The sequence below is a fragment of the Mirounga leonina genome, unplaced genomic scaffold (genome assembly GCF_011800145.1).
Source record: "Mirounga leonina isolate KUSES-001 unplaced genomic scaffold, KU_Mleo_1.0 Mir_154, whole genome shotgun sequence".
Lineage (NCBI taxonomy): Eukaryota > Metazoa > Chordata > Mammalia > Carnivora > Phocidae > Mirounga > Mirounga leonina.
The window spans coordinates 13071614-13096565 of NW_023270389.1; the positions used below are offsets into that span (position 1 = coordinate 13071614).

The 24952-nt window shown below is 38.4% G+C and overlaps 1 long non-coding RNA gene and 1 pseudogene across 1 annotated transcript; both read left to right on the forward strand.

The window, feature by feature from the left end:
• The first annotated feature begins 13334 nt into the window (after nucleotides 1-13334).
• On the forward strand, nucleotides 13335-14239 carry LOC118013650 (annotated as a pseudogene).
• Nucleotides 14240-15676: 1437 nt separating this feature from the next.
• LOC118013651 lies at nucleotides 15677-24691 on the forward strand. Its single transcript, XR_004680086.1, has 5 exons — nucleotides 15677-15839; nucleotides 16164-16250; nucleotides 16415-16608; nucleotides 23759-23855; nucleotides 24240-24691. It is a non-coding gene; the product is annotated as an uncharacterized LOC118013651 (long non-coding RNA).
• The last annotated feature ends 261 nt before the right edge of the window (nucleotides 24692-24952 follow it).

A 24952-nucleotide genomic window follows, 5' to 3' on the forward strand; every position in this document is an offset into this window, starting at 1 on the left:
TTCACGGCCCTTCTTCCTGCGTTTTGAAATAGGAACATTTTTACGTTACTCTTGGCCCCGCAAATAATGTAGCCAGCCCTGGTTATGGATCATACTGGACCAGCACTGAGCTTCGGATCCCAAGGGATAGAAGCAGTTATGTATTTTTTTTTTTTAAAGATTTTTATTTATTTTTTGACAGAGAGAGAGACAGCGAGAGAGGGAACACAAGCAGGGGGAGTGGGAGACGGAGAAGCAGGCTTCCCACCGAGCAAGGAGCCCGATGTGGGGCTCGATCCCAGGACACTGGGATCATGACCTGAGCCGAAGGCAGACACTAAACGGCTGAGCCACCCAGGCGCCCCGAAGCAGTTATGTATTTTTAATATCTTTATTTATTTATTTTTTAACTCTGTGATTTTTAGGGAGGTGGTCTAAAATACATGCTTCAGGACAAGTCCTTCCTCATGCCCAGGTTCAAGGGCAGAGCTGAGTAAGGCCCCAAAACACAAACTGACTTGTACTACTGGACACAGCAAGCAGCAACAACTTTTTCCAATGCTGGAGGAAAACCTGCCAGTGTTGATGATATTATGAGAAAGTAACAGGATGCACAACTAGAGACAAAATGAGATTTTACCATTTTCATTTTTCCTCTGACTTAGAATCTAATTTCTCATAAAATGAGCTACTCTAGAAAATCTGATTTGACAACATTGAATATCAGTAGAATTTTTGAAACCAGTAAGTGTGTATAATTACAACCACTAAGGTTTTATATTAAATTTTTTTTTTCCTTCTTTTCTTAGACTCTGTTTTGGACATTAGTAAGATTGGCTCTTCTCAAAGGAGGTATATAATGTCTTTACTCATATCCCCCTTGACACGCAGCACAGTGACTTATATTAAACACAGCATTTAACATAAACTGATTGAATTAATTTTAAGTTTCTTTATTTGGTGATTGGAATATTTAATTATGAGAAGTTTTAAATTTTAGAATACATTACCTTTAATGAGATCAGCTCAAATATTTCTAAATAATTGAAGTGCACACCTCACAAACATTTGTGAATTTTATCTTTACCTCAACTCCATGCCACCACTCCCAGCCCCCAAAAAGTCCCTAAAAAAAAGTACAAGTGGAAAAACAGCCTACTCAGAAGGCAATTGAGTCTTCAGGTTACAAGGCTCCATGGGCAATTATTGAGCCCTGGAAATTAAATTTGACACCCCTTGCTCTAAATGTGTCCCTGACACCTAAGGCATTGCTGAAGTTAAGTAACAGTTAAATAAGGATATATTATTGGTTGCATTTTTAAAAATATGTCATTGTTCTATAATCAACTTTTCTGTCGATATTAAAAAAAAAGTCACCTACCATTTCCTTTTCAAATTACTTGAAAACATACTTTCTCGCTTCCCCTACATATGTTTCAGCCACGCTGGCCTACAGGATTAATTTCGAGTTTACCTTTTTAGGATTCCAAGGGAATGTGTGAAAGGATCTGGCCCCATTTTTTCTGGACATCAGCTCAAATTCCAGGCAGTGTGGACAAAGAGGCTCCTTTTTTGAATGGTTGCTTGGCAACACCTTATTTCCAAATACACCAATCCCTGGACAGATACAGAGCTGTGTCCTACTTCCAACCATCCTTTCAATGCCTACCCAACAGAGGAGTGCTCCACTAGTTCAAAATCAAGTTCCTAATTCAGCCTGCCTCAAGACTCTGTTGTGCATCAGCCGTTGTTGTCAAAAGAATCTGACTCCCCTTCCCTTCCCCCCCAACCCCCGAATTCCCATCAGAGAAATAATGGCAGGCGTTTGACTGCTCGGCCATTTGCACTCCAACTTTTCACAAGCTCTTAAGGGAAATGGAAGCAAATGATGGATGACATATTAAAGGAGATGGATGATGAGTAAATGAGAATGTCAGCTAGGTTTTCATACTCTACAGGGCATGGTAAATGCAGTGTTTTGTTTGCGTTTTGTTTTTTTTTTTTAAAAGCACATCCATCTGTCGAGGTTCAGAAATTGATGCATGAACCTCTAGGCACTATGTTCATGTTTTTGAGGTCAGGTTGATGAAATTGAACGGGGCTTCAGATTTAGTGTTAAGAGCCATGAGGGCCAAACTTACACTCTTTAAATCTGTCACGTTTAGCAGCTATCAGCAGAAAAATGAACTTTCAGTTGTCTCATTGAGACAATTAACTTGTTTTCACTGCCCTTCCTCCAACCAGCCAAATCCTATCTACTCTTCAGTCTTCTCCCCAAAATTTTCCCAAAACACTGCAGTCCAGAGCAATCTTCCCCCTTCTACACTTCCATCATTTGTTTTCTACAATACTTAATAGAAATTAATCTTTGATGCCTTGCCTCAACTCTTATTTTATTTAGGTTGCTTGACACTTTTAATCATTTAACTGTTTATATGTTCATGCCTTGTTTCTTCCACCAAATTCTTAGTTCTTCAAGTTCTACCACGATACTTCAATAACTTACCATTATCTGACATTAGCCTATTTTATATTTATTTGTTCATAACCTTTATCACTAGAATGCAGGTTCTAAATGGGCATTGATTTTGTTTCTATCTCTGTATCTTTGGAATCATCAAGAACAGTGCCTAGCAAATAATGGGGGCCCAACAGATGTGTTAAATGGGTGAATGAATAAATAAATGAATAATTTGTTTTAAGCCTTCACTTTAAATTGTAACATTTTGGACATATGCTTTAACAAAGCTGGCAGCAATCAGAACCTTCTTGTAGGCTAAAAGTCTGGGCTTTGTAGTCACACAGGTATGGATTCAAATCCACTTTGTTGCTTACTATCATCTTGCGGCTATCCAATACTGAGCAAACCACTATACTCTGTGCCTCAGACCTTTCTCCTTTAAAACAGAATAATAATACCAACTTCTTTTTTAAAGATTTTATTTATTTATTTGCGAGAGAGCATGAGAGAGGGGAGGGTCAGAGGGAGAAGCAGATTCCCCGCTGAGCAGGGAGCCCAATGCAGGACTCTATCCTGGGACTCCAGGATCATGACCTGAGCCGAAAGAAGTCGCTTAACCAACTGAGCCACCCAGGCACCCCATCTTCATAAAGCTGATGCATTAAATAAGACATAGTCAATAAGATTCCTGACATGCAGGAACTGCTCAACAGTTCATTATACAAATCTATATCGATCACTTATAATGTTGAGAGCAGTTGGGGTGGAGGGAACACTAGTGCTCTATTAACGCTGCTATTATAATTATAATTAGATATTGTCCGGCAACAAGTTTCTTCCTGAACTTCTTATTGTGATTTTCAGGTGGATCATTCAAACATGGGTCTAAAACTCCATGTCAGAATCAGCAGAAAGACCAGGACTAGCAGAGATGTGTTTCATGACATTGATTAGATGAACTGGACTATCGGTGGTGGTAAACAGAGGTTACAATGGTAAGGCAAAAATCTGGATTAGATGGCATATTGGAAGGGCAGGATTGGTAGACAGAGCAGCAGTGACATGTCCAATTCAGAATAGCAGAATGCCCAGGTATTTGAGCAGATCTGGTATTAGAACTAAGTAAGAAATATGGGTGATGAATATGTTAAGGGGAAGAGTCCAGAAAAGCAGAGGACCAATACAAGAAAAAAAATAAAGATTATGAGACAGAAGAATTTAAATACTTGTGACTGGGGTGCCTGGGTGGCTCAGTTGGTTAAGCACCTGACTTCGGCTCAAGTCATGATTTTAGGGTCCTGGGATAGAGTCCTGCGTCAGGCTTAGTGGGGAGTCTAGATCACCCTCACCTTTGCCCCTCCCCCTTGCTCTCTCTCAAATAAATGAAATCTTTTATAAATAAATAAATTAATAAATAAATAAATAACTTGTGGCCTCAGAATACAATTATGATCCCTCGATGGATGACTCCTACACAGATAGGAACCTTCTCATCTGATGCAATTGGCATTTCTCGATCAAAAAAAAAAAAAAGGCAATTAAAGTAAAAAAAGCTGTTTTAATTTTATTTTAGAATTTTATTCTAACTAAAAAATATAAATGCACCAGTCTTTGAACTAGGACTGAGCTTTTATTAGAGTATGGATCTATTGTCTATTGCCCTGTTCCTTCTTTCTTGTATAATCACATACCACATTCATAATATATGGGTTATAATTTTAAGTTTGGCTTTCTTCAAAGTGGGACAAGAATTTAAGACAATTGCAAAGCAATGTGAGTATGAATTTTTTAAAAGATTTTTTAAAATTTCTTTCCCAAACTTTGTTTCACATACATCAACTGGTTGGAAATATTTTAGCCCCCAGTTTTTATCAAGTTTTTTTAAAATATTCAATTTGAATTTCATGGTAATAATAATCTCAATCTTTTGCACTGAATTTCATCAGCTTGCATTAAAGTTCACTAAATTGCATAATCACCATAACAAGTGTAACTTGTATAACATCATGTTTGGAAACAAACAAAATTAACCTTGGTAACTATTGGGTTGGGAGTGGTGGGAGCTCCTTGGTTGGTTGTATACTAGAGAGCAGCCTACCAGCTGTGAGCTTTGGCCTACTGTTGACATTAGTCATCATGCTTAGCAGAAGGAGGAAGAGTGTCAGTTTATCAAACAAGTTAGTTAAAGGGAGGCTTATTATCAAGTCCTTTATTCCACCTGGTGACATGTAAATTGGTCCAACTCCTACTCTAGTTGAATAAAAAGAAACAACATACAAGAAAGGATATCCATTTTAAGAGCTACCAATTATCAGCTTGCCCCAGAGGATGCCCAAATGTCTTGGCTCAACCCTATCCGAGGTTGAAGCCCCAGGATGAAGACTGACGTCTAATGGACCATGGAAGGCCATTGATAATTAAGGTAACATCTTTATTCCAGGCTCAGGGTTTAACATATTTATTCTGAAGAAAGAACTAGTTTCAGGAAGGCTGTGTTAAGCAGATAATGAATAATACTCCTCCAAGAGGAGGATATGTAGACAGGGGTAAGAAATTATAACTAGAGTCACTAGCTGACCTGTGGCTTTTATTGAGTTTTGTGGGTTTGTGTGGCATATTCTCCCTGTGAGTCTCATTGCTTCTTACTGGCTTGGAAATAACACAATGGACAAGTCATTAGGCAAAACAAACACAATTGTAATGAATTGTGTGTGAATTGTAATGAATTGCGAATGCAGTGAATAACTAGTAAAAAATGTTTTGGCTATCTCCATACCTGAAAAACAAATTACAATCTGGAGAAAATGAGTCTTTTTATAGATAACTCTCTCAATATGCTTGGAAATAGTTGAACTGGTGACCACACCACTTCCCTTCTTAGGACTATCAATTTCTCACACCAGGAGTAATTGTAGTAAGTTAGCTAAGCACTTGCATTGTTTTACTCACCAACATGTTCCAGTTCTCTAACCAATCAGGTGATGAGCGTGGATGAAACAAAATGAGAGGAATTTACAAAATGGAAAATCAGTTCTTCAAATCTTCCTCCTTAAGTTGAAACATCTTGGCCCATGCTAAAAACATTAGTAGGGGATTGTTTTTTTGTTTGTTTGTTTGTTTGTTTTTACTTCCCTTCTCTTAGGAACTGTAGCTTGGTATTCAGCATCAGGGAATATAAGATTTATTTCTTTGGGATGAGATAGCTTCTTAGTAAATTGGTAGGTACGTTGAAAACAAGAGTTGAGAATCTAAAAGTCGCCACAAATTTCAGGAAAGGTTCATCCTTCTTAGCTTTGGTAACAAAAAATCATCAGAGCCTGGTTTTCACATGTTCCATCCATCAAGAACTTACCTCAGTGAGCAGTTTTTTCAAGTGTCAGCAATTCCCTTCTGAAAGTCGGACATAATCAAGGGTAGACCCACTCTGAAAAACACACTCTGAGTGCCAACAAGTCAGCACAGTCTCACCCAGGTAAGTATGCTTCTATAGGTAATGTCAACCTACTTAGGTCTCTAGAAGTCCATTAAATTCTGAACCACATGCTTCTCAGAAATCTGATATGAGATAAGCAGTCTACTGAGTGGTAGTCTCATCACCCTGTGACCTAGTGGTAACATGGACCTAATAATAACTAATAACCATTTTTACATACATTATTATTTCACTTGAAGCTGATAACAACCATATGCAGTGGTTACTATTCCTTTGGAAAAGGAAAAACAAAGCATATATTATATCTAACATTTATTGAGCATTTACAATTTCCAGCCTCCATCTTTAGCACTTAAGTATTTTTTTCTTTCATTTAAGCCTTACAAATGCATTGTGAAATAGGTATAGTCTCTCATTTTACAGTTAAATATATAAAGGTCAGGAAAATTAGAGCCAGCACTGAAACCCAGGCCTTCTAATGGCCAAGTCATGATTGTTTCTCTCACACATAAAGCTTGCTAAGGATCCAGATTTCCATCCATGCCCAAGAAAATAAATAATTTGCTTTTCTTAAATTTATACACTTGAAGATGATTTTCAAAAAGCTTATACTAAACTTCTGTACCCTTAGAGTCTGAAATAAAGTAAAATAATGAACCCTGATGGAGAGTATTAGAGCAAAGCACTTGCTTTTGCAATTTTTTGGAACTTATGTTGGGCTTACCAACAATGAATTTCTATGGAGACCATCTTCTGTAGTAGTGAAGGAAGCAATATATCTTCTTTTGTTTACAATTTTTCAACTCTGATTTGATTGATAGTTTTAATTTGAAACTTTTAATTTGAAAATTTGCAACTTTATGCAAAAGTAGAGGGGATAAAATGATGAATCTCATGTAGGCATCAGCCAGCTTCAGTAATTACCAAATCATGGTCACCTTTCTGATACATTTCACCCACTTCCCTACCCTTGGATGATTCTGAAACAAATAAACATCATGTTATTTCTAAATGTCTTACCAAGTCTCTCGAGAAAATAATGACTCTTTTCCAACATATTCATGATCACATCTTAAAAAACTAATAATTCTTTAATATCAAATATCTAATCATTGCTCATAATAATGCTAATACTAAGATCAAAAATATGATGGTTCAAAAATATGAAAAATGTTTAAATTTTTTGCAGCTCTACTTGTCTTCAAACTATATCCTACTTGGAATGTACAGTAAAACAACTTTGCTTTAAAGTCATTTAGAGAGCTCTTCTCTATTGGTTATGTCACCAGTTCTGTGCATACTTAGGTTCATATGTTTCCTTTTCCTTTCCATTTTTAGGGGTTGCTTTTTTTAAATTTTATTTTAAAATTATGTGAAATATGTATATGGTTTCAGTGTCAGATCTACAAAGTAAGCTAGACTGAAAGGTGAGTTTCTGTCCCTAGGACTTTACCTTATTCTCTACCTCCCTTCAGTAATCCTTTTGAAAATGTGTATGTTTTCCTTTGCTTTTTTTAAATGTAAGAAAATATATACACATATTTTTGCTTGCCTCCATTTTTACTAAATGGTGTATACTTTACATATTTTTCTCTATTCTGCATATTTTACTTAACAGTATTTCTTAAGAGATCCCCCATAGTAATATATTGAAGTATGACATATCCAGCTCATAGTATAATACTCTTTGTGTGGATGATCCATAAGTTTTAAAGAAGTCCCCTATTGCTAGAATGCATAGGGTTTAATTAAAACCTATTTTTAGTTTAATTAAACTAAAATTTTTTTAATTAAAATCACTTTGATTTCCAAAAAATAAATTATACAACTTCAGCACATTTTATGAAGGTTCTTGATAAGGCATGTTATTTTCTTTGGAACCATCTAAAATTTATATATATAAAATAAAATATAAATAAATAAATAAATGTAAATTTGTACATAAAATATAAATTAAATATATATACACAAAGATCTATATTATCTTTGCTGAAAAGACATAGAAAGACTTCAAATTTGCTATTTATATTGAAGAGTAGGAGAATATAGCATTCGAAACATGTTCTGCCCAAGCTTTCCTTTCTCCAAAAAAACATCTGATTTGAGGTCTAAGTGAATTTCAACATGAATAATACAAAATGGAAACCTTTTTAAAACTGGGGATTAAAACTGGGGAAACAGATTTATTGTTGTTTGCATACTTGCAGTTGCTGCATTCTTGCAGTTGTTCTTACTGTCCTCTCTGGGCTCAGGTCTAGAAGAAATTGCTACTCAGTAACAACTGAGCCAGTAGGACTTTGAGCCCAGGTTGTCTGGCTTTGCCATGTGTTTTGGTAACATTTACCTCTGCTCTCCCTCTCACTCTCATATAATTGTATTCATAAAAGATAAATAAGCAAACATAATACTTAGCAAACACGTGTATTGTACATGAATTTCTAAATGAATATCCAATACATTTCAACAATAGCCCTATCCATATTCTTGGGTTCTTATATATATTGTTTTGGTGCTGATTGCTTCTATTCCTTGCTCTTAACAGAAATAAATATATCCTTATTAGCAATACAGGGTTAGAACTTAAATTCAGGGGGCGCCTGGGTGGCTCAGTCGTTGAGCGTCTGCCTTCGGCTCGGGTCATGATCCCAGAGTCTTGGGATCCAGCCCCGCATCAGGCTCCCTCCTTCACTGGAAGTCTGCTTCTCCCTCTCTCACTCCCCCTGCTTGTGTTCCCTCTCTCGCTGTGCCTCTCTGTCAAATAAATAAAATCTTAAAAAAAAAAAAAAAAAAGCTTAAATTGAGTCCAACAGAGGACTACTTTTTTTTAACTTCTCATTTTTAAATAATTATATATTCACGGAGAGTTGCAGGAACATTTTACAGGGAGTTCTCATGTACTTTTCACCTAGTTTCCCTCAATGGTGACTGCTTACAAAATTAGTGCAATATCACAACCACAACCAAAATGACAAGGACAAAATCTAGAGAGCTTCCTGAAGTTTTGCAGGTTTTATATTCACTCAAGCACTCATTTGTGGGTGTGAGTGCACAATAGCTGTGTATCTATTTATTCTGAGCAATTTTATCCCATGTGTAGATTCATGTAACCATCACCACAAATCAAGATACAGTACTGTTCTATCTCCAGAGATCCCTCCTCTTAACGCTTTCCAGCCACCTCCAGACCCCTCTCCCATTCTTAACCTCTGCCAACCATTAATCTCTTTTCTATCTCTATAATTTTCATTATTTCAGGAATGCTGTGTAAATGGGGCCGTACAATGTAACATTTTGAGCTCGGCTTTTCAAACTCAGCCTAGTTCCCTTAGGATGGATCCCAGTTTCTGCCTGTATTAATAATTTTATTGCTACATAGCATTCCTGATATGAATGTATCGTAACATAACTATTTACCTGTGAAGGAGTTTGGGTTGTTTCCATTCTGGGGCTACTACCAATAGAGCTTCTATGAACGTTCATGTACAGCTTTTTGTGTTAACATTAGTGTTCATTTCTCTAGGATAAATGCCTAAAGCTGTAATGGCTGAACTGTATGGTAAGTGCATGCTGAGTTTTTAAAGAAATTGCCAAACTATTTTCATTCCCATCAGCAATGTGTGAGCAATCCACTCGTGCATTCGCACCAGCATTTGGTGTGGTCACTACTTTTATTTTAACCATCGTAGGTAGTGATATCTCATGGTTTTAATCTTCATTTCCCTAATAGGTAATGATGCTGAATATCTTTCCATGTGTTTATTTTCTACCTGTGTGTCCTTTTTTGTGAAATGTCTATTCATGTCTTTTGCTCACTCTCCAATTGAATGTTCATGTTATTACTGAGTTTTGAGCATTCTTTACATATTCCAGATATAGGCCTTTGTTGGATATTTGGTTTGCAAAGGTTTTCCCCCAAATGTGTAGTTTGCTTTTTACATCCTCCTCACAGGGTCTTCTGCAGAGCTAAAGTTTTTAATTTTTAATTTTGATGAGGTCAAATTTATCAATTTTTCGGGATCATGCTTTTGGTCAAGTCTAAAAACTCTTCACTTAACACTAGACCCCAAAGATGTTTTTCTATGTTTTTTTTCTACAAGTTGTATAATTTTAAATTTTACATTGAGGTCTCCATGACATTTTATTTAATCCTTATTGAGGATATCAATTTATGTCTGGATCTGGAAAGTAGAAACTGAAGTGAAATTCTCAAGAGCTCTGGTGCTTTTTTTAATATCCAGAAATGAAGGTGTCATATCATTAACTTTTTATGAACTAAACAAAACTTCTCCTTGCTTACTCTCTGCTAGTCATAACCCTAATAGCAACTAGACATAAGGAGAAATACTTAAAGGTATTACTAGTTGAATAGTAAGCTTGTAACAATCTTGTCTAACCTGATGATTGGAAATGCTGACTGTTTAAAAAAAAAAAAGTACTTCTTAGAAAATTGTGTTTTTAGTTCTTTATTCTTGATGTCAAATCAAGCAGCTCTCATTCCAAATCATAACTCTAGGGATGGCATCTAGATTTGGGATATTAACCCCAAGGACTTAATTATAATCTTGTTATACACAGGGGATATTTGTAACAGGCAAACACCGTGCCATGGACCTTCTATGAAGGTCTTTGATTTGTCTTGTTTAAACAATAGTTCGTATTATATGGACTGCCCCCTTGTTAAAACACTAATGATCCCGCATGAAGTAGGACCCCACTGGGGGCGGGGGGGAAAGGCACGAAGGGAAAGTGCACAAACCCAAGTTTTACCTTTATGATAATTTTAGACAGCTGGGAAGCATGGGGAGGAGTAATCTGAGTCAGTCCTAAGTGAAAAACTGGGGTGAATGCTGGTTAACCACATGCATTTGTAGCTGATGTTTCTCTGTTATTTCATCCTGAAAGAATGGAAAACAAGGCAAAGAAGCCCAAAGCAGAGACAAGATAATGTTTCTCTTGAAAAACAAAAAGCACCAGCAAATGAAGAGAAACCCTATTCCCCATTTAGGTGAAAGGATGGTGTTCAGTAATGTCTTTTCTGGCTCATGTTTGAGAACGTCAAGGAGGAGTGCCCTTTCTTATGAAAGGACATAAATATTTTTGGAACATGAAGCTTCATGTTTAAAATAATAATAACAACAACAATAACAAAAAGACTATTTTGTTTCAGAAGTCTATTTAACCCTTAGCTATGTTTTAAAATGCATGAGGCCAAGTCTCAGGAATGCAGATTATGGTTTTGATTGCTCAGTCTCATTAGCAAAAAACATCAATCCAGCCTAAAGGAAATTGCTGTGAAACACTACCAGGTTGGGCTTTGATTCAAATGAAGGATAAATAAGAAAATGAAATGTTAAAACCCTGTGAGGTGTATTAAAGACGACTTTTCATTTCTATTATCAATAGGGCCAATCTCCAAAGGTTTTATTATTTTTATGGACCAGTAGCCATGAATTAGGGATGGGAGATGGGTTATTTGGATCACTAGTGTATATATATATATATATATGAGCGCTATCTACTCTTTTGAATGCATATTATCTATACATTTCAGCCAACTAACACAAGTATCACATGTTTGAGGTTTTTCTACTAATTTCTTGCTCCTGGAGGACAGTGCTTAATCAAACAAAATGCCTCAAATGATCTATCATAGTAGATTATAGTTTCTAAAATGGGCAAAACAGTATCTTCTATTCCATAACCATTTCTCGCAACCGAGCTTTGATCTGAAGAGATGGAGTCTATGCTCCCTCCTCTTGAAACTGGATGCAGTGTGATTATATGGTGGCAGTGATGCTCTGTGACCTGCAGGGCTGGACTGTAGAGGATGGGCAATGATGCTTTGGATTTGTTAGAATTCTCCTCTTCCAGCAGCCATGTTTAGAGTCTGGCTGTCCCGGGGCTACCATGTTGTGAGGCAGCCCAAACTCACCTGTGTGGGCAGACCACATGGAGCGGCTCTGAGAATCCAGAAGAGGAGCCTGGCCACCCTCCAGCTTCTGTAGCCTCCCTCTGTCCTGCTCTTCCAGCCCTAGCTAACATCTGCCTGCAATCACATAAGAGACCCAGAGCCAGAACCACCCAATCAAGCCCTTCCCAAATTCCTGGCCCACAGAAACCATCAGAGATTATAAATATATATTGCTGTTTTATACCACTAAGTTTTGGGGTGATTTATTATACACCTATAGATATTCAGAGTACCCCCTGACCTTTTGATTTAATCAAATAGCTTGTTAATTTAGTTAGTGAGAAACACTGAGCTAGTATGTGGATAGAAAAAAATTATAAATAACATAGATTCAATTGAAGATGTTAGGCCACTTCTCTGACCTTTCATTAAAATCTTTTCCTTCTTTCTTTACTTTGCTAATACTGCTATATTATTCCTCTGTGAGAGGAGTAAGAACTCATTTTATGATCTTTCCCCCCATAGGATTTTCTTCTCCCTCTTCAATTACATGAATATTTCATCCTAAAAGCCCCATCTCTAGTCCCTGGTCATTTTAGCCCTCTGGGATTATTTCATAGTTCTCTACACTTCTCACTACAACATTTATTTATCATCCAAAGTCTATCTTGTGTGTGTACATGGGTGTCCACAAATCCTCCTCAAGTAGATTATAAATTCTTCAGGGTCAAGAACCACATTTCACAGTTTTTATACCTTTATATCCATTGAACTGTTACATTGCATTTTACATCATTCCATGATTCATTTATTGGATACACTATCTTGATATCATGACTTAAAATAAGAAATGTCTATTTGGTCTTTGTTCTCATTCCAGGCACGAAACTTCTAAAACCTTGGAATTTCCTGTGATGAGAACCACAAAGGTGTCTTTTGTTATGTTAATGAGATGACTTTCGGAAAGTACCTAAGCATGGGGGCTGGTTGCCAGTGGTGCCAGCCATGTGTTTGGAAGACTGGAATTTTCAGTCTCCCCACTAAGCTCCCTGGTGGGCAGAGGGCTGGAGATCGAGTTCATTCACCCATGGCCAAGCCTAAGTAATGAGACCTACCTAAAAACCCAAAAGGCCAGGGACCCAGAGAGCCTCTGGTTGATGAACATGTGGTGGTATTGAAAGAGTGAAGCATGGAATCTCTGCACCCCTTCCCACACAACTTGTCCTATACAACTCGTGCATATGGCTATCTTGAGTTATATCCTATTATAAGAAACCAATGATAAAGCCAGTAGGTAAAATTTTCTCTAAGTCCTGGGGTGCTTGGGTGGTTCAGTCAGTTGAGCATCCGACTGTTGGTTTCAGCTCAGGTCATGATCTCAGGGTGGTTAGATTGAGCTCTGAGTCCGGCTCCATGCTGAGTGGGGAGTCTGCTTGAGATTCTCTCTCTCCGTCTCCCTCTACCCCTCACCCCCCATGCTCTCTCTCTCTCTTAAAAAAAAAAAAACGTGAGCCAAAGATGGCTGCACTCAGGGTAGGTTGAGCAAAGGTTGGAGTGAGCCCCGTCGTGGTCGCCGAGGCCGGGTGGAGGCACCACCTGCTGTGAGGAGAGCATAAGTTACTGGCATCCCGGAAAAAAAGGTATCTATTATTGAAAAATATTTTAAGGCTCAAGATGGAAAATCATGAACCAAATGATACTGTCAAGGAAGACTTAATTTTCAATATCATAACCAGAAAAAATTAACCAACTCCCAGAAGCAGAAAGGAATCCGTTTGAACATGGATCAACATATGTTGGACTTAATGCTGGTCTCTGTGGTCTAATAGTAAATAGTCTTTTTCGATGCATCCTAAATGTGACGCTGGTTTACCAATGGCAGTGATCCCATTTTTGACTGTGCACATATCTTACAAAGGTTTTGTAAGTTTACCTTTGAATACGGGTGATTTGAATTGTGAAACCTGTACAATAACATGGGGTGGATTGGTTGGTCTCGTTTCTGGTGGTCTGCACCCTGTTATCTTGGCTATACCTGTGAATGGCGGCCTCACAGCCAGATATGAGTCAGCCCCGCTACCAAAGAAAGGAAACATCTTAACTTACTGGACTAGAATTTCTAAGCCTGTCTTTAGAAAGATGTCATTTCCCATTTTGCTCCAGACTATGTTTGCAGCATACCTTGGATCTAGACAATATAAGCTAATTATAAAGGCCCTTCAGTTACCTGAACCTGGCCTAGAAATTCAGTGACTGTTAAACAAATGTGTACACAAAAATAAAATTGTAATGTATGAAAAAAAACCAAAAAACAAAAAACACAAAAAACAACATAATTATTTAAAGGAAAATTTCTCTAGGTTCTGTGAAAGTTCTACCAAATTAATCAAAACCAAGGAGGGGTCATGGGAACCTCTGATCTATAGCTGATGGGTCAGATAATTGACATCTAACAGTGGGGGCAGCCCTGTAGACTGAGCCCCTAACCTATGAGATCTGATGCTATCTCCAGGTATATAGTGTCAGAATTTCATTGAGTTGTAGGACACCCAACTGATACTGGAGATTTGCTTAGTGGTATGGAAAAACACACACACATTGGAATTGGTATTAGAATCATAATCACCAATTACTTTTTTCAAGTATCATAATGGGTGATCCCCAATCAACTTGATCTAATCATTTAAAGAGACAGATTTCTATACATAAACCTATACATTTGTAAAGTCAAAATAACTCATTGAAAAGTTACAATTTTTTTTTTAAGATTTTATTTATTTATTTGACAGAGAGAGACACAGCAAGAGAGGGAACACAAGCAGGGGGAGTGGGAGAGGGAGGAGCAGGCTTCCCACCCAGCAGGGAGCCTGATGTGGAGCTGGATCCCGGGACCCTGGGATCATGACCTGAGCCGAAGGCAGATGCTTAACGACTGAGCCACCCAGGCGCCCCGAAAAGTTACAATTTTTTTAAAAAAGAGAAGTTACAATTTAAGTGATGTCATTTTGAGAAAAGAAAATAGTTGGTTTTTAACTAAGCTAATTCCTGGGGTTTTTTCTCATAAATATGCAAATAATTATCATCAAAATAATCAGTATAATTGACATGTATTGTCACAGTCTACTATACAACTGATTAAGAAACTCAGTCTTCAGGTGCCTGGGTGGCTCAGTCCGAGAAGCACCTGCCTTCGGCTCAGGCCATGATCCCAAGGTCCTGGGATTGAGTCCTGCGTCAGGCTCCCTGCTCGGCAGGGGAGTCTGCTTCTCCTTCTCCCACTGTCCCTGCTCGTGCTCTGTCTCTCTCAAATAAATAAATGAAACCTTAAAAAAAAAAAAAAAGGAAGAAACTCAATCTTTAAGCTAATGACAAAAGACCCTATTTTCTCTTGTTAAAGGCTCTTAACTACTAAAATAATTCTTATCATTGAAGACTTTATCTCATGACATAAAAATTAAGATTCAACTCTAATCAGTCACCAAAAGAATGAAGCAGTGATTTTAATTTGAATCAATACACAGAATTCAGACTTTTTTTTCCATAGGACTTTCTTGACCTGTCAAGTCAACCAAAGAAGGCATGCTGGGTTTTGCTGTATAAGATATAGCTTCAACCCAACGCAATTAAGTTGAAAAAACAAGCACCCAAACTGATTATTTACTAATCTTTACAAAAAAGTTCCAGCTGATTGCCTACATTTTTCACTGTCCACTGACTGATTTTGTATGGTTTGAGCCAATGTAAGACTGAGCCTCATAAAAGCGAGTTTGAGGAAGTCCTCAGCTGATAAGCTCAGACATGGTTTTGGCGCCTAGCACAGCAGCAGCAACCACAGGGAAGGACTACTGTCATGACTGGGGTCTCTCTTCCAGGACCCCTCACTGCACCGTGAGCCAGGAGGACCCCAGCTCCTGGATGGAAAGTAAAAGTCAGTGACTAAGAGAATGGAAGGTCCTCAAGGCAAAGACTTAGTCACACTCAATGTCAACGTTGATGTGTCAGGATCCTTTCAATTCCAAATACCAACAAAGTCATGTGAGAAAATAAAAGAGCAAGTGAGTAGTAATAGGAAAGTTATAACAGCCCCACCAGTGTGATCTTTTCTTCCACTGGAATCCGTGTGATATCTAACTTGGATGGTTAATATAACTATTTATAGATTCTGTATAAAGAATTGTGTGAGTTTACATGCACACATATAAATAAATACACAGTCACAATCACTCAGAATAAATAGAAATTCAAAACAAGAACCAGAGCATTCGTACTTTCATGTTTGTATAGTCTTTCATTAATTGGAGTGTTGGCAATAATGTTGAAAAAGTCATATGACCACCCAGGACTAGAAATATCAATGTTAATGACCTTTTTTCTTTCAGTGAATTTCTCAAGTATCAGCTTGTAATCACCAATCCCATCTGCTACTTACTAAAGACCTCAGAGTTGTATCAAAGGTCAAAACAGTGGTAAGTCATTGATTTTTATCAATGCTCAACAGATGGACCTAAAAGATGTGTAGTAGATTGCTATACAAAATCTGAAATGGAGCTCATACTTTCCAAACCCCCCTAAGTGGAAGAACCGTTGCACTTTAATATGACATCCAAACGGTCTACTGCTTACTTTCTAGAAAAGGACCTCATGGAGCACCTAGTCCACATTCATTAAAATGAACTAAACTGAAGTAGATCGAATTAAATCATATTGAATATGTCAACAAGAAATGGTGAAAAACACATCCAGCTGTCTACCAGCAAAGAACTGCAGATTGCAATGTCAGCATAGAATGATTATTCAAGCCAGCAGCAAATCAACATTCCTAAGGTAAGAGAGGCAACAGGAACATTGTCCACCCAGAAATGTTTCCCTCAAAAATGTATCAGTCAGGATCCTTTCAATTCCAAATACCAAAAAACTTGAATCAAACTAGCTCAAGACCCAATCCCTATCCCCCCAAAAGTGGAATGGAAATTAGTGGTTTGCAACTCACCATAACTGGAAAGCCTAGCCATCCTGATTCATATACCCATCCCTGCTATTGAGTAGGAAAAGTGTGGTTCCACGTAAGGGAGGGATGGTGTGAATAACATACACATACAATATGCACAAACACACCGTTGGAGTGGTACACGTGAATCTAATTTCAAGTACAGCTAGATTGGCTTAAAAGGACTCAAAATGGCAGAGCTGTCTCTCCACGTCTTGGTTCTCCTTTCTGTGGGCTGACTTTCCTCCTTCCCACTGCATAGGAGCCTCTTCCATGGGTCCAAAAATGATTTCCCAGGCACTTCATTTGTACACATATCTGTTTTAGCAACCCCAACAGAAAGAACAATTTTCTCCCTCTATCTTATGCTGATTCCAATAAGGGACTTTTGGCTTAATATCTCAAGCACAGAAGGATCTGAGCTAGTCGCTATTGCCGGGAAGATGAAGTCCCCAGAATTAGCCCATTTTGCCACTTGCCCATCCCTGGCATTGAGTGGGAGAAGCATGTCTTCCCAAAAGCGGGGGGGGGGGGGGGGATTTAAACACACAAACACAACATTTACAGCTTTTGCTCACTACAGTTAGTCCTTTGTATCTTTGAAACAATTACTGATCCTCTCCCTAGGCTTTTCTGGTAAATCAGAAGGAAAACCAAACTACTAGGAAGTATATTATTAATTTAGGATCTTTGAGTATGAATGAGTGTATTAAATATTTTATCCTGGACAGGAGAGGGGGAAATAGGACACCACTGGGCACAGGAAATAGAAAACAATTAAAAGGCTGAGACTGGGAGCTAGAGGTGAGGCAGATTACAAAGGTGCCAAGGATAAACTTTACTTTTTTACAGTTTTGCCCCTAGCAGAGTTGTGTCCTTCAACTAGGGGAAGATAGTTCAACCACTCTTAACAATATAAACAATGAGTTGCAAATTTATTCAGCACCAAAATAAACAAAGAGGTGTTGGGACATGTAGATTAAGAATAAAAAGAAAAAGGCACAAACTGAAAGGCTCAGAGGCTGTGCACGTCTTGAACTTCTCAAGTCCTATCCAGATATTGAAACTTCCTGATTATTCAAAAAAACAGCATAGCTAATTACTTTTTAACCTTCTCAAGACCACTTGAAAATCACCTTTAGAATCTAAGGGCAATTAATTGGTCTGGTAAATAAAAGCATGCAGTAGTGACCTAGCACTGACTGCTTTTAACTGGGTTCTCAAACCTCTTTCTTAGCAGGCAACTTATGAATGAATGAATGAATGAATGTCAAGTTTACTGGTGGTTCCTGGAATGAGAGGCTCACAGAGCAGCTTCTGAGCAAGGCTCCATTCAAGCTGTTCTTCCAAATTAGCTTTCATTTAAAAGCAAATGAAAAAAACTTGAATCAAAGATTCTGCAGCCTCTTCTAAATTCATAACCACAAAAGTAAATAAATAAGACACTGTGAAGGAAGTAACTACCTATGTTGCTAGCGTAACTGATGGGGACAAGCGTGGGCAAGCATGGACGGTAGGCTGCAGTAGAAAACTGGGCTTTGGAGGGAAGCAGGCCCAATTTAAACCTCACTTCCACTGAATAGTAGTTGTGCAGTCTTAAGCCATAGACAGCAGCCTCCCCTTATCCGAAGGGAACATGTTCCAAGACCCCCAGTGGATCCAAAGACTTCAGATAGGACCAAACCCTATATATACAGTGCTTTGTCCTATACATACATACATACCTATGAGAAAGTCTAATTTATAAATTAGGTACAGTAAGAGTAACACTAACTAATAGCAAAATAGAACAATTATAATAATATACTGCAATAAACGTTACCATAGATCTCAGCAACCTCAACATACAATATTTTTTCTTTCCTTAGTTAAGTCAAGCACTTTATGGGCTTCTCTTGAGCATCTTCTAATTGCCAGCATGACTACTTTTGCACTTCAAGGCCATAATTAAGTCAAATTAAGGTTACTTGAATACAACCACTGTAATAGTGTAACAACCAATCTGATAACCCCAAGACGGCTACTAAGTGACTACTGGGTAAACAGCCTATAGTATGAGGATACACTGGACAGAGGGATGATTCACATCCTGGAAGGGACAGTGGGATTACGTAAGGTTTCATCACACCACTCAGAAGAGCAGGCAATTTAAAGCCAATGTATTGTTTATTTCTGGAATTTTCCATTTAATATATTCGGACCACTACTGACCTCAAGTAACTGAAACCGTGGATAAGGGACAGTGGGACAGTTACTCTACTTAAATTTTCTTTCCGTCCTAATTGGTAAATGGGTTAAAACCTTGCTCATAACATTTGCGTGATAATAAATTTGATAATGTGCAAAACAGTTCCTGGCATCTGGTAGACGGTCATGAAAAGGAGATGCGCTATTACTGATAAAATTGTCCCAAAGTTCTCTCTGGGACTTTGGTGGGCTGAAAGGGAAGCCAGAAACGGTGGGGAAACCATCATCATGTGTAATTCGACAAGCTGGGACCTCAAAAGCAGGTTTATAATTCCTTATCAACACATGCCAGGCCTAAAACAGTTCGGGTAAGAGGGCGATTCTTGTGAATTTCACTTAACCATCTTTGTGTCCTCACTGAGAGCAGCTTTACTCTAGGCCACCCTCTGTGGTTTGAGAAAGCCCACTTCAGTGTGTGTGTTGTAGAACTTAGCAAGACTTACTCCCTTCCCCACAGAAGCATTATCTAGACACTATAAATAACAGACTACTTCAAGAATATTTTAAGAACACTTTAACCTTAACCAGGACATGCATTCTATTCAGCCTAAAGATGACAACCCTCATTAGGTAACACTTCTAATTACTTTAATAATGAGGCAGTTTGGTTCCATTAGCTCTACAGCAATGATATCTACCAGTCTAATAGCAGAGTGACAAAGAAGCATTTAAAACTAATTATTAGTGCTTACTAAAGTTGAAGAGGACTTACGACCTTATTTTTGAATGCATTCAAAATTGTAGACTCAAAGCTCAGACATTCTTTCATTCCCATTCTGCAAGCCTACCACTGAAGCCTAATATTTTCAGAGTTAAAAAAAAAAAACAAAAAGCACACACACACATAAGCAGACACCTACAGTTAAGCAATCATCGTATTTAATTTTGCCAACTCTGGGGTTTAATCCATTTATCTCTGTTTTTTTCCCACTGTCCTCTAAAACCTTTCTTTTTTTTTTTTTTAAGATTTTATTTATTTATTTCAGAGAGAGAGAATGAGAGAGAGCACATGAGAGGGGGGAGGGGCAGAGGGAGAAGCAGACTCCCCGCCGAGCAGGGAGCCCGATGCGGGACTCAATCCTGGGGCTCCAGGATCATGACCTGAGCCGAAGGCAGTCGCTTAACCAACTGAGCCACCCAGGCGCCCCCTCTAAAACCTTTCTTAAAAAGTATTTGTTTGATTTAATATCCAGCGCACACAGTTTCAATAGTATAATTATGTAGGATGTAGATTTTAACTATGTTGGTGAAGAAAGGTCGTCAAACTTATGGCTTCATCTCCTCAATATTTTAGAATTCAAGAAAACAATGCTTAGGCAATTCAGCTTCTCCCCACCCCCATCCTCAAGTACAAGGTCAGTTTGACACTCTGAATGGTTAAATCATCCTTGGCAAAGAGTCTGAACTTGGCAGAAGCTCCATAATGAGAAATCCAGATGACGGGTATCATTTGTAATGTGAGTGCCCCGCACTTAATCTAGCGCTAGTTTGTTTTTGTAAGGAATAGCAATGACTTAAAAGAAGTCATTAGGGATGTTTAAGATTTTAACTACTTGACCCTAGCTATGGTCTTCACCTTTGATGGCACCTTTTTAGCATTAATAAGCCGTATAGGCCTTCTCAAGTCAGTTCACTTCTAATGCACAGTACCAAAAGGATTCCATCAGCTTCTTGCTCTGGTTATGAAAAATACAGAACTTTCTCTAAAAATATAGGCTGGACTTCATTTAGGAAAGCAGAAAACCAAGCACTGAAGCTCATCCTACTCTTATCTCTTTTGGATTTTCAACAATCACTTAAATGAAGCTGCAGAAATACACGGCTTTTCAAAAGACTAAGATAAATATCAGGTTGAAATTTCAGGACTCCCGAGCAATTGTCTGCTGGGTCAATATATACTAAAAATAATGTCAAAGCGCTCATAACCACCCTTTATGTAATAACTTACTGCATGACCAGGTCCATATGATTCTAAAACCTGAGCTTTTATCCACTATCCTATACTCATTTGCCTAAACACTTGCCATCTGGGCAAAGGGAGGACGGTTAAACCAGCATTTTTTTCTGACTTGATTATTATATGAAAATTGTCCAGTGACAATTTTGAAGCTGAATCAATGAAAATAGTGCCCTCAATAATTTCAAGTACACCTAATTTTAATTAAATTTCTCCACTTTATTTTTGCAAACCTTTTCAATAAGAAACAGAAATATAAAAATTATACAAAGTGATAAATTTTGGACTATATTAAGAATCTTTCATAAATAGAGTATGACTTTGCCTTTCATTTTCTTTTCGGTGCCAAACAGGGTAGTAAAAGACCAAGGAATCTTAGTCTTAATTTTGCCACTGTAAGGGAAGATAAAACTTTTCTTCTATTCTCTTAGACTCAGTTCCTGATGCCTGCAAATTAAATTCACAAGAACTGGATTAACAGGAGAAAAGGTCTATCTTTCTTTATTGATGTTAATATTTTTACATGCCTGTAACTTCACAGAAAAGAAGTGAAAACCCACAGAGGTGGTTCGACTTGGAAGTTTATATACCACTTTAATAAAGGGGCAATAAATTGTGGAGAAGTGACTAGACAAAAGGAAGCAGGCCTTTGGGGTTCCAGGGGCAGTAAATTGTGAAAAGGTAAATATATGGGGAGACTAATGAAAAATAAGAGTTATTTTAGCAACATTTGTTTGTGCAGATTCATTTCAGTGCTGACTTTTCCATCTCCATGACCATAAGACTCCTCTGGAGAGGGAATTTATGGCAGTTCTCATTTCTCAGAAATTTCGGCTTTTAGTCAGATAAGGGAAGCTCCAGGAAATCTTTTTGATACATCAGATCCTCAATTGCTTTCCACTCAAAATAATCCGTACAGCAAAGTGACATATTTTGGGATGGTATATCCTGGTATCCTTCATGACTGATTCCCTCAGAGATATTTGTTAGTCAGGTCATTTCTCTGGGACTCAGTTTCTGCACCAGTGAAGAAATTGGAGTAGACTTCTAAATTTCATTCATTCTCTGATATTCCATGGTTCTTTTATTTCTGTATACTCATTGTGGGTTTCATTTGCAAAGACTGCATACTTAAGTTATAAGCTATGTAACTTATAGTCACTCTTATGAGGAAAAAAAATGCAAATCTGACATCAAGTAGGGTGGAAGACTTTCCCGAAATTTACTTGTGTATTCAAGAATGTACTGGGCACATGATATTGATAAATACAGTGAGTGGATAAGAAAAATGCACTCACTTTGGGAGATGAGACTACTTCATATGTTTTTTCATGGAAGTGATCTAGGAAGGGTAAATAGGAAACTGCCTGAAAACAAATTAAGAAATTAGAGGATTTCTCAGGAGCCAACATATTGATTCTAGTTACCCTATGGCCTGCTTTTTCCCACCATATACTCACCTTCTGGGGAGGGTGATGAGTCAAACTGAGTCACCCTTCCATCCACACTCAACAACTGCATCCTATGATCAATTCCTACACAATACCTCAACTACTTTGACCTTGAACTACATAATAATCCCAAATGGACCCAAGAGAGTCCCTCAAAAGAATGTGTCTATAGTGACTCTCCAGTTTCTCATAGGCAAAATTATGGAAGAGAAAATTGCAAAACTTCACTTGATGAGAGATATGCAGATCGAAAAAGCAGAGAAGCGGGCACTTGGTGGGTTACCTTGGTTTTCTTAATCAGGAGCAATGAGTTTGTAAAATGAGGACCAGTGTGATTCTTCAACCAAAATTTCAACTGAATTGAAGATGCTCTTTCATGGAAGAGCAAGGAAACTTATTTTCAAAGTCCTGGCAACCCATCAGAGAGGGAAAATTAGCTGTAATGTCCTGTTGTACAGGCATTCCCAGCTCTGTTTATATTCCACAATGACAGAAAACGCATCTGTCTAGTGTTGGAAATACACTAGAAAACTTAATTATCTGAATCCCCTCTCTGGTGGTTGAAGAAGGGCGTATCCTCAAATTGCTATTCCCTGAACTCCAACCAAGACCTGGTCAGAAGGCAGTAGGTCTGTTCAGGGAGCCAACAGGAAGCTCTCCCCGACTTGAGCCAGTTGGATAGTGATGAAGCTTGCTTCAGCTGGAAGTCATTTGTACTTTTCCTCAGACTAATCAAAATCAGTGGCTTATGAGAGCACACCAAAGGTGAGCTTGCTGCCTCGGATCTGCTGTAGGTATGGAAGTTCAGCTGCTCAAATATTTAAGGGAAGTACCATGAGTTGTCTGGTTTGCTTTGATGGAGAACAGGGTCAGAAAGAAAGAACTGCCCACCGAACGGAAAAATGAGAATTTGAGGTGTGGTACATTTACAAAAGGTCATCAGTGCTTTCCAAAATTCCACTAGGAAATATGGGTAAGGATGATGAGGGGGTGGGGGTAGTTCTCCACATCTGAAAATTTCCTTTGAGCTACCTAGTCAGACAGGTTTCACCAAAGTTGTGTCTACAGAGCAAATAAATTTGGAGGAAGGGAAACACACACACACACACACAGACTCATTCAAGCAACAGCTACTCCAAGTGCACTCAGTAATGCTGGATCATCAAAAGTCTAGAAATGACCAGATATTCAAAATAAGTAATTGTTTGACAAAACACATTTCTAAAAGGTATTTTTTTTTGGGGGGGGGTTGCTAAATGTCTCTCAGAAAGGGGTATTCTCCTTAAATATGTTTGAGTTGTCACTTGGTGACTTGCTTTTATACTTTTCCAGAAGTGGGAAGAAGTAACCCATCCCTGGAATTCCTCTCTCTGGTTGTTCTACATAGCAGCCCAACACCCTGCAGATTTGCTCGGCCTTCTGGGGGAAGGTAATCTAATACTGGCTTTTTCTCTTTTTTACCATAAACAGAATTGGTACTTTGGTCAATAAAATTTACCTATAAGGTAAACATTTACAAATGTGCTCATTGCGATTACCTCAGAGTAGAGATGGGCCAAGTTTCAGCTGGGAGCATCACCGGGGGCGGGGGGGGGGGCGGGGGGCAGCAGGATTGCCTGACAACAAAGATCACTGGCCTAGGAAGTAAAAGGGAAAACCCAGAACCATACCCAGCACCCCCTCCCTATTCAAACATGACAGAATAGTAATCTTGAGCTTATGTAAACTGCTGCAAATTTCCAAGAAATTCTTTCTCTATCATGCTGACTCAATACAATGTTTTTGTTACTTTATTATTTTTTCTTAATTATAGGGTATCAGCTTTGTGCCAGGTATACGTGTTAGGTCAAATACACCTGCCATTGATGAACTTGAGGAAGAAGAGACACAGATGCTCACTAAGCGTGAAGAGTTCTGTTCACAGACATGCACGGAGGAGGACAGAAGAAAAAGAAGATAGCCAGAAAAATTATCTGGAAGAATCGAAGCTTTGCTTTTGTTGTCTTTAGGACAAACTGCTCCAAATACTCCTCCGTGTTGCTTGCTGAAAAAAATCAGCGTAAGCCAGTCTTTGGCTTTGGAGTATATTCAGTCAGGCCGTGACAGACCCCCTCTGACCAGGCCCAGCAAGGTCCAACCATGCAACATCCACCTAGGAATTCAGCAAGAAGGGATGGCCTTGGCCACACAGCCGGGACTGCTGCTATGGCAGGAAGAAGGAGCAGGAGGAGAGGAAAAGGAGAAAGGTAGAAGAGCAAGAGGAGGAGAAGCCTGAAGAGAAGGAAAAAGAAGGGGGAGGGGGGGAAAGAGGAAAGGAGAGAAGGAAGGAAGAGCAAAGAAAAGAAAAATTATGGAGGAGGAGGGAAAGAAGGAGGACAAGGGAGAGAAGAGAGAGGAAGGGGATAAAGATGGAGGAAGAAGAGAAAAAGTTGGACTGGCAGGGAGGAAAGAGGGAGAAGACAGACCCCAGAATTAAAAACAAACAAACAAACAAAACAAAACAAAATAAAAACCCAGAGGCACCTG